The sequence below is a fragment of the Panulirus ornatus genome, chromosome 4, assembly GCF_036320965.1.
Source record: "Panulirus ornatus isolate Po-2019 chromosome 4, ASM3632096v1, whole genome shotgun sequence".
NCBI classification, from domain to species: domain Eukaryota; kingdom Metazoa; phylum Arthropoda; class Malacostraca; order Decapoda; family Palinuridae; genus Panulirus; species Panulirus ornatus.
Window position 1 is genome coordinate 38,604,084 of NC_092227.1, and position 18,010 is coordinate 38,622,093.

At 42.2% G+C, this 18,010-nt stretch overlaps 1 protein-coding gene across 1 annotated transcript in view; it reads left to right on the forward strand.

The window, feature by feature from the left end:
• The first annotated feature begins 3,670 nt into the window (after positions 1–3,670).
• The window catches only part of LOC139764778 (protein arginine N-methyltransferase 9-like), a 354,991-nt gene continuing 340,651 nt past the window's right edge, over positions 3,671–18,010 (forward strand). Inside the window, exon 1 of the mRNA XM_071691660.1 lies at positions 3,671–3,737. The gene's annotated coding sequence lies outside the window, so the exon portion shown is untranslated. The remainder of the gene's footprint in view (positions 3,738–18,010) is intronic.

Here is an 18,010-nt window from a genome sequence, read left to right on the forward strand (position 1 = left end):
TGTTATCCAGGATTAACCATTTGTATAAGTACCATTCATTCACTTCTATATGTGTATACATATACATGCACCAGACTTACCCAGGAATATAATTATTAACCCGCCCCAAAGGTAGGATGAACACCTGGGTTGGGTGTGGGACGACTGCTGCGCCCATGATTCAAAGTTCAAACCCACACGGGCTCGAAATGACTCAGGGTCAGTAACGCAAACCATTAGACGATGGAAAAGCATAAACTAACGCATCACACCCAAGACCGTCGCCCTGCAAGACGATGTGTAGAGCAGGGTTTCAAATCAGGTAGATTGAACCCTTCTACATATGTATAGGATCCAAGCAAATGTGCTGTCCAATGTAGGTCCCGTGTAAAAATAAAATATATCAACATGCGGTGTGTTTACTTTCTAAACCTAAACCTCTCAAGTTTTAATCTATGTGAAACTTTTGTAGCAATAAGAGTTTGCTGTGACAATGTCCAGATTTCGGCAAAAGTTTTCGTGATGGCGAAACTTATTCAGCTGACGATAAAGAATTTCCTCATTTTGGGGAAATTTGAAGAAATACTATGCAGCCATTAGCACTTCCCACTTGCCGTGTCGGAAATTTAGACTTTGTTACAGTCATCGATGTTGTTACAACAACTAGCAAGGCACATCGCGAAAAGCAACTTTGTCTCAAGCGAAACTGGTCACTACACTACTACCTTTCTTCCTCATTTTATTATCATTTATTATTTTTTTTTCTTTCGAGATGGACCCCTGGAGAGGAAGGCGGAATCATCTTGGGGCCGCAGGGGTACTCTACTAGGACTAAGACAAGCGAGAAGATGGACATGTGTGGGATGACGCTCGGAGGGCAATGGGAAAAAGATTATTACAGCAAACGCCAAAGAAGGTTGAAATTAAGTACTGATGAATGGTCTCAGAGTTCTCTTTCAATTAGCTCCATGGATTTCCATTTTAGCGAGAGTTCTTATGGGTTGTGGTTTGTGCAACTGAGAAAGGGATACGAAAACATAACAACAACCATGCTTTATTCGGTAATGTACACGCTACGTAGCTAAAGCATAGAGCTATAGAAGGTGAAGAATTATGGGGGGAAGGAGAGGTCAAAATAGGTTGAGACAAGAAAGTTTTGGCGGGGGTCACTGGGTGCTGGTGAAAGTGCATGAAGTGAAGCAGAAGCGCATGGGAGAGATGCACGGTTGTCGAGTCTATGTGGAGCTCCTGTAGGAGATAAGTCTGGCGTGCGCTACGGCTCCTGGAGTGAGTCGGGGCTGCCGGTTTGTGCTTAGGTTGTTCAAGCTGCTTCTAGTGACGGGCTGATGCGATGACCCATGCAGGTCCTGCCGAAGGTAAACACTGGAGATGAGTCAGCATAAGGAAACAGGCCAGGAAGAGGGAACATAAGGAGTCAAGTAGGCGACTTCTACTTATGGAGGAGTCGCCCTAACGGTAGCTTGAGTCTGAAGTCACATGGCCAAGACCTTTGGTATCGGATTGATACACAGTCAACTGTCCGACTGTCGTCTTACGGTGATGCACTGGTAAGAGACCGGAAGGACAGATCACGAAGGTGGTGTGGCTCAAGGAAACAAGAAACGTCGCTGATTGGTGCCTCCCACTGTTTGTCCATCCGTGGGATGGGCCGCCAAGTTCATTCCCTTGGAGATTGGGAGTACAGGTAAGGTTATCTGCCACCACGCAAAGTCGCCGTCAGTTTGGTAACACTTTGTGGAGCGACACTGGATTGTTACATGTTTATAGAAGAATGGGGCACCATGGATGCAAAGTAGCAATTCCTTCAGTGACGGGAAGATTTACATCATTGTTGTCGATTAGAGTCCTAGACTATCCGCTATATCTTGGTTTTTATTTTCTCTTTTATGGTGTTTTTAGGTAGGCTTTTTTGTTACATGCATTTTTTGGGGGGAGAGTGCTGGATGAATATTTTTCTGTGCATTAATATTTATATGCATATTCTGGAAGAATATGTAAATATTTTTTTTAGTATCCCTGCTATTCATAACTATAACAGAGATAATTTTCAAAAAAGTGGTAGGGGATCACTGGAGCCAGTGATGTGAAGGCGACGATGCAGCATACTGCAATTCTATACAATTAAGTCTAAACAAAATGGGGAGGGGGGGGGGGGGGCTGAGCCCCGCTGCCTTTAGAATTACCATAACGGATAACATTCAAGTGACTGAATTATGATATCCGCTCCGCTGATAACGATACAATTTTCTTTTGCCCGTCTTCTGAAAATATGTCGTTCATGTAATTACGCACAGTAATTTCCGTCTGTTGCTGGGATATCTTAAATATGTTGGTTGGTTAGTATTTTGGGCTTTAGACCTATCAACTGCAGGGTCATTAAGGCCGTCAACGTAAGCTACATCCACCAACCGAAAAATTTTTAACACCTTCGGGTGTTAAGACCACATACACTCTCACCATGCATGTGACCCATGAAATATATTTTTGAGATCAATTCTTTTTATGGTCTCTGTTACGAAGATGAGAGTCAAGTGCATGTGCCACATTCTGTTCCTATTTAAGAACATGCTTAAAGGAAGATTCTAAATTTGGGCAGCAACAAGCTTACCAACAAAGTGCAATATCAAGGAGTATAAGGTATCAGAAAACATTTGTTAAATCTATAGATTAACAAATTTATCAATTGATACAGACCCTACTTATTTTTCCAAGTATCTCTAATGCTTCGGAAGGTGCTGCTTAAGGGCAAATGATGGAATGTATATAGTGTATCTTAAAACGCTCATTAAGTAAAGACACAAGATTTCACTTCACAGGTAAGAATAAGATTAAGTGGGCATAAAAACCCAGCTGGCCGTTTGACATACCCAGATGCAGGAATAACCCAATCGCCAATGTTTCATGCTTTGCCCTTCCATTGAGCATAATGTTATGTAAGACTCTCTTACATAATCATTATCGCTTTGTTATTTTTCTCATCTGAACATTTGTTTCTAAACCTTAAGCACAGGTATACTTAATGAAAGTAGAAAAAATATGAATTACATCATGATTTGCAGCCTCGAGGGTGGTCAAAATATTCACACTTCTGTTAATGTAAGTATGATTTGTAAGATTTATTCAACATATATTCATTTGAAGTACTCGCTGTTTCATTCATGAAACCATATTTTAGTGAGAGAGATGTAAATATAGGTTTGTTACTACTTACAAATCTATATTATGCTTATTTTCGTGTGAATTTATAAAAGGAGTCAAAGGTTTGTAGTTCGGAACACTGAAGATTTGAAATCGAGTGTTTCATAAAACACGAACCAGTAACGAGTTCACGTTTAATACCCACAATGCTCAGCGGTAACAGACAAATGACTTATGGCTTCAAATCATTATATTGCTACTGTGCTACACTTTTAACACCGTAGTTACTTGTAATGTCTATGTAAGAAAATAAGCTCCTACTATAGCGTTAATTGACTTTTGATAGTTACAAATGCTTTCCTGGAAACCTGGTTAGCACCCAGAGTAAATTCACGTGTATAGGCATAACGTCTGGGACAATAATTGAGGTTCATAGTTAAAGATATTATATATGAAGACATTACTTCCTCCTCGCCTTCTTATGAAATTAGGATATTTAGTGTAGTTGATGTAGGAATATGGAATATATTAAAATCGGTATTTTTATGCATGCCTAGTGGCGGTAGCAAGTGGTTGGTGCAGGGGTCAGACGTAGGAGGGTTAGTACTGGCATGTTTAATTCTAAAGCTCGTATTTTATTTTATTTTAGGGCAATGGAAGTGATTTATAGTTTTACAGTATTGGCATGGGTAATTGCGCACGTGGTTATGCTAATATGCTGCTGTGTTGGTTAATTTATTTTCAAGTTTATTTGTCCAATCCAGATTACTGCATCATATAAATTTAGTTTCATTCTGCATTTTAGGGCCATAGTTTTTTGTGGCATAGTTTTTTGTGGAATCTTAGAAAATGTTAGCAGCCTAAGGTCGAATTAATGCTAGAGCTGGAAATCGTAGGTACTTGGTGAACATATCTGTCTTGTTTGTTTATTTTAGCAAATTACATATTCATGGTATACATATGAAAATTTGAGGACTGCACATAAAGTATTTACAAATATCGATTTCCAAGGGTGTCCTCTTAATGATCATCCATGCAGATGATTAAAGCCAGTTTGTTTAATTTAACATGTAAATGAAAGTGAAACGAAGCAACTAAGTGTAGCGGCTGACCTTTATTAATTATGATATTGACGAAAACAATTCATAATATTGAGACAGGTACCTGTCAGTTGTACTCCCTGACTAGTAGTCTTCTCCATGTGAAGATTGTCACTCATGTCCTTGCTTAGGATGATGGTTATATGCTGTCTTGTCATGCATTCTTGTATGCTATCAGTCCTAGCCTAGATGAAGTAGGTATTGTATGATTTTGGCCAATTTGAAATAGGGTTCTCTGCCTTAAGTAGTTAGACACATCATTATAATATCCAGAAACTTGCAGAATCTTTCCAGTAGGTAAGGAGACAGCATTAATTTGCCATGAAATTTTATCAGGAGTGTTTGTATTGTGTTTATAAGACCAAGGGAGCATGATTAAGGTAGTCTTTTTATTCTTTGATAACGAATGAGTCAGTTAGGGAAAATGTAGGGTTCACTAACCATGAATCAGTTGAAACACCTCTAGGTGTTAAAAGAACCCATGAAAATATATAAACTTTGATTAGATTTTGCTGATGGGGCACTACAAATTTTTTTTTTCTTCTAAAGACATGCATATCCATGGTTTCCTTCAGTAGCAGAGGTGATTTTCACCAGCCCTGCTTGATCTGGTGCTTTGACTGGGTGAGATGAAGATCAGAGAAAACATGAGATTACTTAATGTGAAATTAGGTGAAACATATAGAAAAGAAGAAAGCCTATGGAACCAGAAAAGAGAGCTTGTGAAACCTCACCTAACCTCTTCTAGAAGCCAATACCATCTCTTAATGCCCACAAATGAAGATCTTCATTACATTGTCAGCAGCCATGAATGAAGATCTTCGCTTTAAAAACTGCTGTCTCAATTTCAAAGCTATACTCTGGGAAGGGAAAAGAGGGGCTGTGTATGGGAAACCAAATGTTCCCACAGGCAGTAGCTCCATTACCCTGGAGGTGTGACAAGGAAGGGAAATATGCATGTTATCGACATCGCTATACCTGCCAATATCTGCTGCTTTATATATGTATGAGTGTGAACGAATGGGGCCTTTGTTGTCTTTTCCTAGCGCTACCTTGCACACATGAGGGGGGAGGGGGTTGTTATTTTATGTGTGGCGAGGTGGTGATGGGAATGAATAAAGGCAGACAGTATGAATTATGTACATGTGTATATATGTATATGTCCGTGTGTGTATATATATATATATATATATATATATATATATATATATGTATATGTTGAGATGTATAGGTATGTATATTTGCGTGTGTGGCTGTGTATGTATATACATGTGTATGTGGGTGGGTTGGGCCATACTTTCGTCTGTTTCCTGGCGCTACCTCGCTAACGCGGGAGACAGCGACAAAGCAAAATAAAAAATGAAATAATAATAATAATATGTATATATATATATATATATATATATATATATATATATATATACATATTCCTATGAGTCCATGGGGAAAATAGAACATGAAAAGTTCCCAAGGGCACTTTCATATAATAATCACATCATCAGGGGAGACACAAGAGAGAAATATAACAGTCAGTCGATATACATCGAAGAGACAAAGCTAGGACGCCATTTGGTAAACGTGATTGCCCAAACTTTTCGTGTTTTATTTTCCCCGTGGACTCATAGGAATATCTTGATCACGTGCAAAATTGTGATCCTTTCCAATATATATATATATGTATATATATATATATATATATATATATATATATATATATATATATATATATATATATATATTTTTTATTTTTTTTTGCTTTGTCGCTGTCTCCCGCGTTTGCGAGGTAGCGCAAGGAAACAGACGAAAGAAATGGCCCAACCCACCCCCATACACATGTATATACATACGTCCACACACGCAAATATACATACCTACACAGCTTTCCATGGTTTACCCCAGACGCTTCACATGCCTTGATTCAATCCACTGACAGCACGTCAACCCCGGTATACCACATCGCTCCAATTCACTCTATTCCTTGCCCTCCTTTCACCCTCCTGCATGTTCAGGCCCCGATCACACAAAATCTTTTTCACTCCATCTTTCCACCTCCAATTTGGTCTCCCTCTTCTCCTCGTTCCCTCCACCTCCGACACATATATTCTCTTGGTCAATCTTTCCTCACTCATTCTCTCCATGTGCCCGAACCATTTCAGAACACCCTCTTCTGCTCTCTCAACCACGCTCTTTTTATTTCCAGACATCTCTCTTACCCTTACGTTACTTACTCGATCAAACCACCTCACCACACATTGTCCTCAAACATCTCATTTCCAGCACATCCATCCTCCTGCGCACAACTCTATCCATAGCCCACGCCTCGCAACCATACAACATTGTTGGAACCACTATTCCTTCAAACATACCCATTTTTGCTTTCCGAGATAATGTTCTCGACTTCCACACATTCTTCAAGGCTCCCAGAATTTTCGCCCCCTCCCCCACCCTATGATCCACTTCCGCTTCCATGGTTCCATCCGCTGCCAGATCCACTCCCAGATATCTAAAACACTTCACTTCCTCCAGTTTTTCTCCATTCAAACTCACCTCCCAATTGACTTGACCCTCAACCCTACTGTACCTAATAACCTTGCTCTTATTCACATTTACTCTTAACTTTCTTCTTTCACACACTTTACCAAACTCAGTCACCAGCTTCTGCAGTTTCTCACATGAATCAGCCACCAGGGCTGTATCATCAGCGAACAACAACTGACTCACTTCCCAAGCTCTCTCATCCCCAACAGACTTCATACTTGCCCCTCTTTCCAAAACTCTTGCATTCACCTCCCTAACAACCCCATCCATAAACAAATTAAATTATATATATATATATATATATATATATATATATATATATATATATATTATATTATTATTATTATTATACTTTGTCGCTGTCTCCCGCGTTTGCGAGGTAGCGCAAGGAAACAGACGAAAGAAATGGCCCAACCCCCCCCATACACATGTATATACATACGTCCACACACGCAAATATACATACCTACACAGCTTTCCATGGTTTACCCCAGACGCTTCACATGCCCTGCTTCAATCCACTGACAGCACGTCAACCCCGGTATACCACATCGCTCCAATTCACTCTATTCCTTGCCCTCCTTTCACCCTCCTGCATGTTCAGGCCCCGATCACACAAAATCTTTTTCACTCCATCTTTCCACCTTCAATTTGGTCTCCCTCTTCTCCTTGTTCCCTCCACCTCCGACACATATATCCTCTTGGTCAATCTTTCCTCACTCATCCTCTCCATGTGCCCAAACCACTTCAAAACACCCTCTTCTGCTCTCTCAACCACGCTCTTTTTATTTCCACACATCTCTCTTACCCTTACGTTACTCACTCGATCAAACCACCTCACACCACACATTGTCCTCAACATCTCATTTCCAGCACATCCATCCTCCTGCGCACAACTCTATCCATAGCCCACGCCTCGCAACCATACAACATTGTTGGAACCACTATTCCTTCAAACATACCCATTTTTGCTTTCCGAGATAATGTTCTCGACTTCCACACATTCTTCAAGGCCCCCAGGATTCTCGCCCCCTCCCCCACCCTATGATCCACTTCCGCTTCCATGGTTCCATCCGCTGCCAGATCCACTCCCAGATATCTAAAACACTTCACTTCCTCCAGTTTTTCTCCATTCAAACTCACCTCCCAATTGACTTGACCCTCAACCCTACTGTACCTAATAATATATATATATATATGTGTGTGTGTGTGTGTACATGTAGGAAGAGAGGAAAGTGATTGGTTCTCAGTGAATGTAGGTTTGTGGCAGGGGTGTGTGATGTCTCCATGGTTGTTTAATTTGTTTATGGATGGGGTTGTTAGGGAGGTGAATGCAAGAGTTTTGGAAAAAGGGGCAAGTATGAAGTCTGTTGTGGATGAGAGAGCTTGGGAAGTGAGTCAGTTGTTGTTCGCTGATGATACAGCGCTGGTGGCTGATTCATGTGAGAAACTGCAGAAGCTGGTGACTGAGTTTGGTAAAGTGTGTGAAAGAAGAAAGTTAAGAGTAAATGTGAGTAAGAGCCACGTTATTAGGTACAGTAGGGTTGAGGGTCAAGTCAACTGGGAGGTAAGTTGGAATGGAGAAAAACTGGAGGAAGTAAAGTGTTTTAGATATATGGGAGTGGATCTGGCAGCGGATGGAACCATGGAAGCGGAAGTGAATCATAGGGTGGGGGAGGGGGCGAAAATCCTGGGAGCCTTGAAGAATGTGTGGAAGTCGAGAACATTATCTCGGAAAGCAAAAATGGGTATGTTTGAAGGAATAGTGGTTTCAACAATGTTGTATGGTTGCGAGGCATGGGCTATGGATAGAGTTGTGCGCAGGAGGGTGGATGTGCTGGAAATGAGATGTTTGAGGACAATGTGTGGTGTGAGGTGGTTTGATCGAGTAAGTAATGTAAGGGTAAGAGAGATGTGTGGAAATAAAAAGAGCGTGGTTGAGAGAGCAGAAGAGGGTGTTTTGAAATGGTTCGGGCACATGGAGAGAATAAGTGAGGAAAGATTGACCAAGAGCTTATATGTGTCAGAGGTGGAGGGAACAAGGAGAAGTGGGAGACCAAATTGGAGGTGGAAAGATGGAGTGAAAAAGATTTTGAGTGATCGGGGCCTTAACATGCAGGAGGGTGAAAGGCGGGCAAGGAATAGAGTGAATTGGATCGATGTGGTATACCAGGGTTGATGTGCTGTCAGTGGATTGAATCAGGGCATGTGAAGCGTCTGGGGTAAACCATGGAAAGTTGTGTGGGGCCTGGATGTGGAAAGGGAGCTGTGGTTTCGGGCATTATTGCATGACAGCTAGAGACTGAGTGTGAACGAATGGGGCTTTGTTGTCTTTTCCTAGCCCTACCTCGCACACATGAGGGGGGAGGGGGATGGTATTCCATGTGTGGCGAGGAGGCGATGGGAATGAATAAAGGCAGACAGTGTGAATTGTGTGCATGGGTATATATGTATGTGTCTGTGTGTGTATATATATGTGTACATTGAGATGTATAGGTATGTATATTTGCGTGTGTGGACGTGTATGTATATACATGTGTATGGGGGTGGGTTGGGCCATTTCTTTCGTCTGTTTCCTTGCGCTACCTCGCAAACGCGGGAGACAGCGACAAAGCCAAATAATAATAAAAAAATATATATATATATATTATCCCTGGGGATAGGGGAGAAAGAATACTTCCCATGTATTCCCTGTGTGTTGTAGAAGGTGACTAAAAGGTGTGAATTGTGTGCATGGGTATATATGTATGTGTCTGTGTGTGTATATATATGTGTACATTGAGATGTATAGGTATGTATATTTGCGAGTGTAGACGTGTATGTACATACATGTGTATGGGGGTGGGTTGGGCCATTTCTTTCGTCTGTTTCCTTGCGCTACCTCGCAAACGCGGGAGACAGCGACAAAGCCAAATAATAATAAAAAAAAATATATATATATATGTATAGTGAGAGGGTTAGGGAAAATGATTTGGTAAACAGAGAAGAGGTAGTAAAAGCTTTGCGGAAGATGAAAGCCGGCAAGGCAGCAGGTTTGGATGGTATTGCAGTGGAATTTATTAAAAAAGGGGGTGACTGTATTGTTGACTGGTTGGTAAGGTTATTTAATGTATGTATGACTCACGGTGAGGTGCCTGAGGATTGGCGGAATGCGTGCATAGTGCCATTGTACAAAGGCAAAGGGGATAAGAGTGAGTGCTCAAATTACAGAGGTATAAGTTTGTTGAGTATTCCTGGTAAATTATATGGGAGGGTATTGATTGAGAGGGTAAAGGCATGTACAGAGCATCAGATTGGGGAAGAGCAGTGTGGTTTCAGAAGTGGTAGAGGATGTGTGGATCAGGTGTTTGCTTTGAAGAATGTATGTGAGAAATACTTAGAAAAGCAAATGGATTTGTATGTAGCATTTATGGATCTGGAGAAGGCATATGATAGAGTTGATAGAGATGCTCTGTGGAAGGTATTAAGAATATATGGTGTGGGAGGCAAGTTGTTAGAAGCAGTGAAAAGTTTTTATCGAGGATGTAAGGCATGTGTATGTGTAGGAAGAGAGGAAAGTGATTGGTTCTCAGTGAATGTAGGTTTGCGGCAGGGGTGTGTGATGTCTCCATGGTTGTTTAATTTGTTTATGGATGGGGTTGTTAGGGAGGTGAATGCAAGAGTTTTGGAAAGAGGGGCAAGTATGAAGTCTGTTGGGGATGAGAGAGCTTGGGAAGTGAGTCAGTTGTTGTTCGCTGATGATACAGCGCTGGTGGCTGATTCATGTGAGAAACAGCAGAAGCTGGTGACTGAGTTTGGTAAAGTGTGTGAAAGAAGAAAGTTAAGAGTAAATGTGAATAAGAGCAAGGTTATTAGGTACAGTAGGGTTGAGGGTCAAGTCAATTGGGAGGTGAGTTTGAATGGAGAAAAACTGGAGGAAGTGAAGTGTTTTAGATATCTGGGAGTGGATCTGGCAGCGGATGGAACCATGGAAGCGGAAGTGGATCATAGGGTGGGGGAGGGGGCGATAATTCTGGGAGCCTTGAAGAATGTGTGGAAGTCGAGAACATTATCTCGGAAAGCAAAAATGGGTATGTTTGAAGGAATAGTGGTTCCAACAATGTTGTATGGTTGCGAGGCGTGGGCTATGGATAGAGTTGTGCGCAGGAGGATGGATGTGCTGGAAATGAGATGTTTGAGGACAATGTGTGGTGTGAGGTGGTTTGATCGAGTAAGTAACGTAAGGGTAAGAGAGATGTGTGGAAATAAAAAGAGCGTGGTTGAGAGAGCAGAAGAGGGTGTTTTGAAATGGTTTGGGCACATGGAGAGAATGAGTGAGGAAAGATTGACCAAGAGGATATATGTGTCGGAGGTGGAGGGAACGAGGAGAAGAGGGAGACCAAATTGGAGGTGGAAAGATGGAGTGAAAAAGATTTTGTGTGATCGGGGCCTGAACATGCAGGAGGGTGAAAGGAGGGCAAGGAATAGAGTGAATTGGAGCGATGTGGTATACCGGGGTTGACGTGCTGTCAGTGGATTGAATCAGGGCATGTGAAGCGTCTGGGGTAAACCATGGAAAGCTGTGTAGGTATGTATATTTGCGTGTGTGGACGTATGTATATACATGTGTATGGGGGTGGGTTGGGCCATTTCTTTCGTCTGTTTCCTTGCGCTACCTCGCAAACGCGGGAGACAGCGACAAAGCAAAAAAAAAAAAAAAAAATATTATCCCTCGGGATAGGGGAGAAAGAATACTTCCCATGTATTCCCTGTGTGTTGTAGAAGGTGACTAAAAGGTGTGAATTGTGTGCATGGGTATATATGTATGTGTCTGTGTGTGTATATATATGTGTACATTGAGATGTATAGGTATGTATATTTGCGAGTGTGGACGTGTATGTATATACATGTGTATGGGGTTGGGTTTGGCCATTTCTTTCGTCTGTTTCCTTGCGCTGCCTCGCAAACGCGGGAAACAGCAACAAAGCAAAATAATAATAAAAAAAATATATATATATATATATATTATCCCTGGGTGGGGATCATAGGGTGGGGGAGGGGGCAAAAATTCTGGGGGCCTTGAAGAATGTGTGGAAGTCGAGAACATTATCTCGGAAAGCAAAAATGGGTATGTTTGAAGGAATAGTGGTTCCAACAATGTTGTATGGTTGCGAGGCGTGGGCTATGGATAGAGTTGTGCGCAGGAGGATGGATGTGCTGGAAATGAGATGTTTGAGGACAATGTGTGGTGTGAGGTGGTTTGATCGAGTAAGTAATGTAAGGGTAAGAGAGATGTGTGGAAATAAAAAGAGCGTGGTTGAGAGAGCAGAAGAGGGTGTTTTGAAGTGGTTTGGGCACATGGAGAGAATGAGTGAGGAAAGATTGACCAAGAGGATATATGTGTCGGAGGTGGAGGGAACGAGGAGAAGAGGGAGACCAAATTGGAGGTGGAAAGATGTAGTGAAAAAGATTTTGTGTGATCGGGGCCTGAACATGCAGGAGGGTGAAAGGAGGGCAAGGAATAGAGTGAATTGGAGTGATGTGGTATACCGGGGTTGACGTGCTGTCAGTGGATTGAATCAAGGCATGTGAAGCGTCTGGGGTAAACCATGGAAAGCTGTGTAGGTATGTATATTTGTGTGTGTGGACGTATGTATATGCATGTGTGTGGGGGGGGGTTGGGCCATTTCTTTCGTCTGTTTCCTTGCGCTACCTCGCAAATGCGGGAGACAGCGACAAAGTATAGTAAATAATAATATTATCCCTGGGGATAGGGGAGAAAGAATACTTCCCATGTATTCCCTGCGTGTTGTAGAAGGTGACTAAAAGGGGAAGCAGCGGGAGCCTGGAAATCCCCTCTCTCGTTTTTTTATTTTCCAAAAAGATGAACAGAGGAACAGAGAAGGAGGCCACGTGAGGATTTCCCTCAAAAGCTCAGTCCTCTGTTCTTAACACTACCTCACCAATGCAGGAGATGGGGAACAGTATAAGAAAAACATATACATAATGTGACGCGGGGGGAGGGGAACGCTACCATTTCATTTGTGGCTGGGTGGCGGCGTGAATGGATGAAGGCAGCATGTATGAATATGTACGTGTGTATGTATGTATATGTCTGTGTATGTATATGTATGTTTACGTTGAAATGCATAGGTATGTATATGTGCATGTATGGGCATTTATGTATATACATGTGTATGTGGGTGGGTTGGGCCATTTTTTCGTCTGTTTCCTTGTGCTACCTAACTAACGTAGGAGACAGCGACAAAGTGTAATAAATGAATAAATAACTAAAAACTATATATATATATATATATATATATATATATATATATATATATATATATATATATATGTAAGGCATGTGTAAGTGTAGGAAGAGAGGAAAGTGATTGGTTCTCAGTGAATGTAGGTTTGCGGCAGGGGTGTGTGATGTCTCCATGGTTGTTTAATTTGTTTATGGATGGGGTTGTTAGGGAGGTGAATGCAAGAGTTTTGGAAAGAGGGGCAAGTATGAAGTCTGTTGGGGATGAGAGAGCTTGGGAAGTGAGTCAGTTGTTGTTCGCTGATGATACAGCGCTGGTGGCTGATTCATGTGAGAAACTGCAGAAGCTGGTGACTGAGTTTGGTAAAGTGTGTGAAAGAAGAAAGTTAAGAGTAAATGTGAATAAGAGCAAGGTTATTAGGTACGGTAGGGTTGAGGGTCAAGTCAATTGGGAGGTGAGTTTGAATGGAGAAAAACTGGAGGAAGTGAAGTGTTTTAGATATCTGGGAGTGGATCTGGCAGCGGATGGAACCATGGAAGCGGAAGTGGATCATAGGGTGGGGGAGGGGGCGAAAATCCTGGGAGCCTTGAAGAATGTGTGGAAGTCGAGAACATTATCTCGGAAAGCAAAAATGGGTATGTTTGAAGGAATAGTGGTTCCAACAATGTTGTATGGTTGCGAGGCGTGGGCCATGGATAGAGTTGTGCGCAGGAGGATGGATGTGCTGGAAATGAGATGTTTGAGGACAATGTGTGGTGTGAGGTGGTTTGATCAAGTAAGTAACGTAAGGGTAAGAGAGATGTGTGGAAATAAAAAGAGCGTGGTTGAGAGAGCAGAAGAGGGTGTTTTGAAATGGTTTGGGCACATGGAGAGAATGAGTGAGGAAAGATTGACCAAGAGGATATATGTGTCGGAGGTGGAGGGAACGAGGAGAAGAGGGAGACCAAATTGGAGGTGGAAAGATGGAGTGAAATAGATTTTGTGTGATCGGGGCCTGAACATGCAGGAGGGTGAAAGGAGGGCAAGGAATAGAGTGAATTGGAGCGATGTGGTATACCGGGGTTGACGTGCTGTCAGTGGATTGAATCGGGGCATGTGAAGCGTCTGGGGTAAACCATGGAAAGCTGTGTAGGTATGTATAGTTGCGTGTGTGGATGTATGTATATACATGTGTATGGGGGTGGGTTGGGCCATTTCTTGCGTCTGTTTCCTTGCGCTACCTCGCAAACGCGGGAGACAGCGGCAAAAAAAAAAATATATATATATATATATATATATATATATATATATATATATATATATATATATATATATATACATACATACATGTGTATGGGGGTGGGTTGGGCCATTTCTTTCGTCTGTTTCCTTGCGCTACCTCGCAAACGCGGGAGACAGCGACAAAGCAAAATAAAAAAAAAATATTTATTTATCATTTATTTTGCTTTGTCACTGTCTCCCGCGTTAGCAAGGTAGCGCAAGGAAACAGACGAAAGAATGGCCCAACCCACCCACATACACGTCCACATACGCATATGTACATACCTATACATCTCAATGTATACATATATATACACACAGACATATACATATATACACATGTACGTAATTCATACTGTCTGCCTTTGTTCATTCCCATCGCCACTTCGCCACACATGGAATAACAACCCCCTCCGCCCTCATGTGTGCAAGGTAGCGCTAGGAAAAGACAACAAAGGCCCCATTCATTCACACTCAGTCTCTAGCTGTCATGTAATAATGCACTGAAACCACAGCTCCCTTTCCACATCCAGGCCTCACAGAACTTTCCGTGGTTTACCCCAGACACTTCACATGCCCTGGTTCAATCCATTGACAGCACATCGACCCCGATATACCACATCGTTCCAATTCACTCTATTCCTTGCACACCTTTCACCCTCCTGCATGTTCAGGCCCCGATCACTCAAAATCTTTTTCACTCCATCTTTCCACCTCCAATTTGGTCTCCCACTTCTCCTCGTTCCCTCCACCTCTGACACATATATCCTCTTGGTCAATCTTTCCTCACTCATTCTCTCCATGTGACCAAACCATTTCAAAACACCCTCTTCTGCACTCTCAACCACACTCCTTTTATTACCACACGTCTCTCTTACCCAATTATTACTTACTCGATCAAACCACCTCACACCACCACATATTGTCCTCAGACATCTCATTTCCAGCACATCCACCCTACTCTGCATAACTCTATCCATAGCCCACGCCGCGCAACCATACATCATTGTTGGGACCACTATTCCTTCAAACATACCCATTTTTGCTTTCCGAGATAATGTTCTTGACTTCCACACATTCTTCAAGGCTCCCAGAATTTTTGCCCCCTCCCCCACCCTATGATTCACTTCCGCTTCCATGGTTCCATCCGCTGCCAGATCCACTCCCAGATATCTAAAACACTTCACTTCCTCCAGTTATTCTCCATTCAAACTTACCTCCCAATTGACTTGACCCTCAACCCTACTGTACCTAATAACCTTACTCTTATTCACATTTACTCTCAACTTTCTTCTTTCACACAATTTACCAAACTCAGTCACCAGCTTCTGCAGTTTGTCACATGAATCAGCCACCAGCGCTGTATCATCAGCGAACAACAACTGACTCACTTCCCAAGCTCTTTCATCCACAACAGACTGCATACTTGCCCCTCTTTCCAAAACTCTTGCATTCACCTCCCTAACAACCCCATCCATAAACAAATTAAACAACCATGGAGACATCACACACCCCTGCCGCAAACCTACATTCACTGAGAGCCAATCACTTTCCTCTCTTCCTACACGTACACATGCCTTACATCCTCGATAAAAACTTTTCACTGTTTCCAACAACTTTCCTCCCACACCATATATTCTTAATACCTTCCACAGAGCATCTCTGCCAACTCTATGTGGTGTTTTGAAATGGTTTGGTCACATGGAGAGAATGAGTGAGGAAAGATTGACTGAGAGGATATATGTGTCAGAGGTGGAGGGAACGAGAAGTGGGAGACCAAATTGGAGATGGAAAGATGGAGTGAAAAAAGATTTTGAGTGAACGGGGCCTGAACATGCAGGAGGGTGAATTTCGTGCAAGGAATAGAGTGAATTGGGACGATGTGTTATACCGGGGTCGATGTGCTGTCAATGGATTGAACCAGGGTGTGTGAAGCATCTGGAGTAAACCAGAGAAAGTTCTGTGAGGCCTGGATGTGGAAAGGGAGCTGTGGTATTAGTGCATTACACATGACAGCTAGAGACTGAGTGTGAACGAATGTGGCCTTTGTTGTCTTTTTCTAGTGCTACCTCGCGCACATGTGGGGGAAGGGGGTTGTTATTTCATGTCTGGTGGGGTGGCGATGGGAATGAATTAAGGCAGACAGTATGAACTATGTACATGTGTATATATGTGTATGTGTGTATGTGTGTATGTATGTGTATGTGTGTGTATATATATGTATACATTGTGATGTATAGGTATGTATATTTGCATGTGTGGACGTATATGTATATACGTGCATATGTGGGTGGGTTGGGCCATTCTTTTGTCTGTTTACTTGTGCTACCTCGCTACATCTCAGACTTATACCTCCGTATTTTGAGCACTCACCTTTATCCCCTTTCCCTTTGTACAATTGCACTATGCAAGCATTCGGCCAATCCTCAGGCACCTCACCATGAGTCATACATACATTAAGTAACCTTACCAACCAGTCAACAATACAGACACCCCCTTTTTTAGTAAATTCCACTGCAATACCATCCAAACCCGCTACCTTGCTGGCTTTCATCTTCCACAAAGCTTTTACTACCTCTTCTCTGTTTACCAAATCATTTTCCCTAACCCTCTCACTTTGCACACAACCTCTACCAAAACACCCTATATCTGCCACTCTATCATCAAACACATTCAACAAACCTTCAAAATACTCACTCCATCTCCTTCTCACATCACCACTACTTGTTATCACCTCCCCATTAGCCCCCTTCACTGAAGTTCCCATTTGTTCCCTTCTCTTACGCACTTTATTTACCTCCTTCCAAAACATCCTTTTATTCTCCCTAAAATTTAATGATACGCTTTCACCCCAACTCTCATTTGCCCTCTTTTTCACCTCTTGCACCTTTCTCTTGACCTCCTGCCTCTTTCTTTTATACATCTCCCAGTCATTTGCATTATTTCCCTGCAAAAATAGTCCAAATGCCTCTCTCTTCTCTTTCACTAATAATCTTACTTCTTCATCCCACAACTCACTACCCTTTCTAATACGCCCACCTCCCTTGCTTCTCATGTCACAAGCATCTTTTGCGCAATCCATCACTGCTTCCCTAAATACATCCCATTCCTCCCCCACTCCCCTTACATCCTTAGTTCTCATCTTTTTCCATTCTGTACTCAGTCTCTCCTAGTATTTCCTCACGCAAGTGTCCTTCCCAAGCGCACTTACTCTCACCACTCTTTTCACCCCAACATTCTCTCTTCTTTTCTGAAAACTTCTATAAATCTTCACCTTCGCCTCCACAAAATGGTGATCAGACATCCCTCCAGTTACACCTCTCAGCACATTAACATCCAAAAGTCTCTCTTTTGTGCGCCTATCAATTAACACGTAATCCAATAACGCTCTCTGGCCATCTGTCCTACTTGCATATGAATACTTATGTGTATATCTCTTTTTAAACCAGGTATTCGCAATCACCAGTCCTTTTTCAGCACATAAATCTACAAGCTCTTCACCATTTCCATTTACAAAACTGAACACCCCATGTACACCAATTATTCCCTCAACTGCCACATTACTCACCTTTGCATTCAAATCACCCATCACTATAACTCGGTCTTGTGCATCAAAACTACTAACACACTCATTCAGCTGCTCCCAAAACACTTGCCTCTCATGATCTTTCTTCTCATGCCCAGGTGCATATGCACCAATAATCACACATCTCTCTCCATCATCTTTCA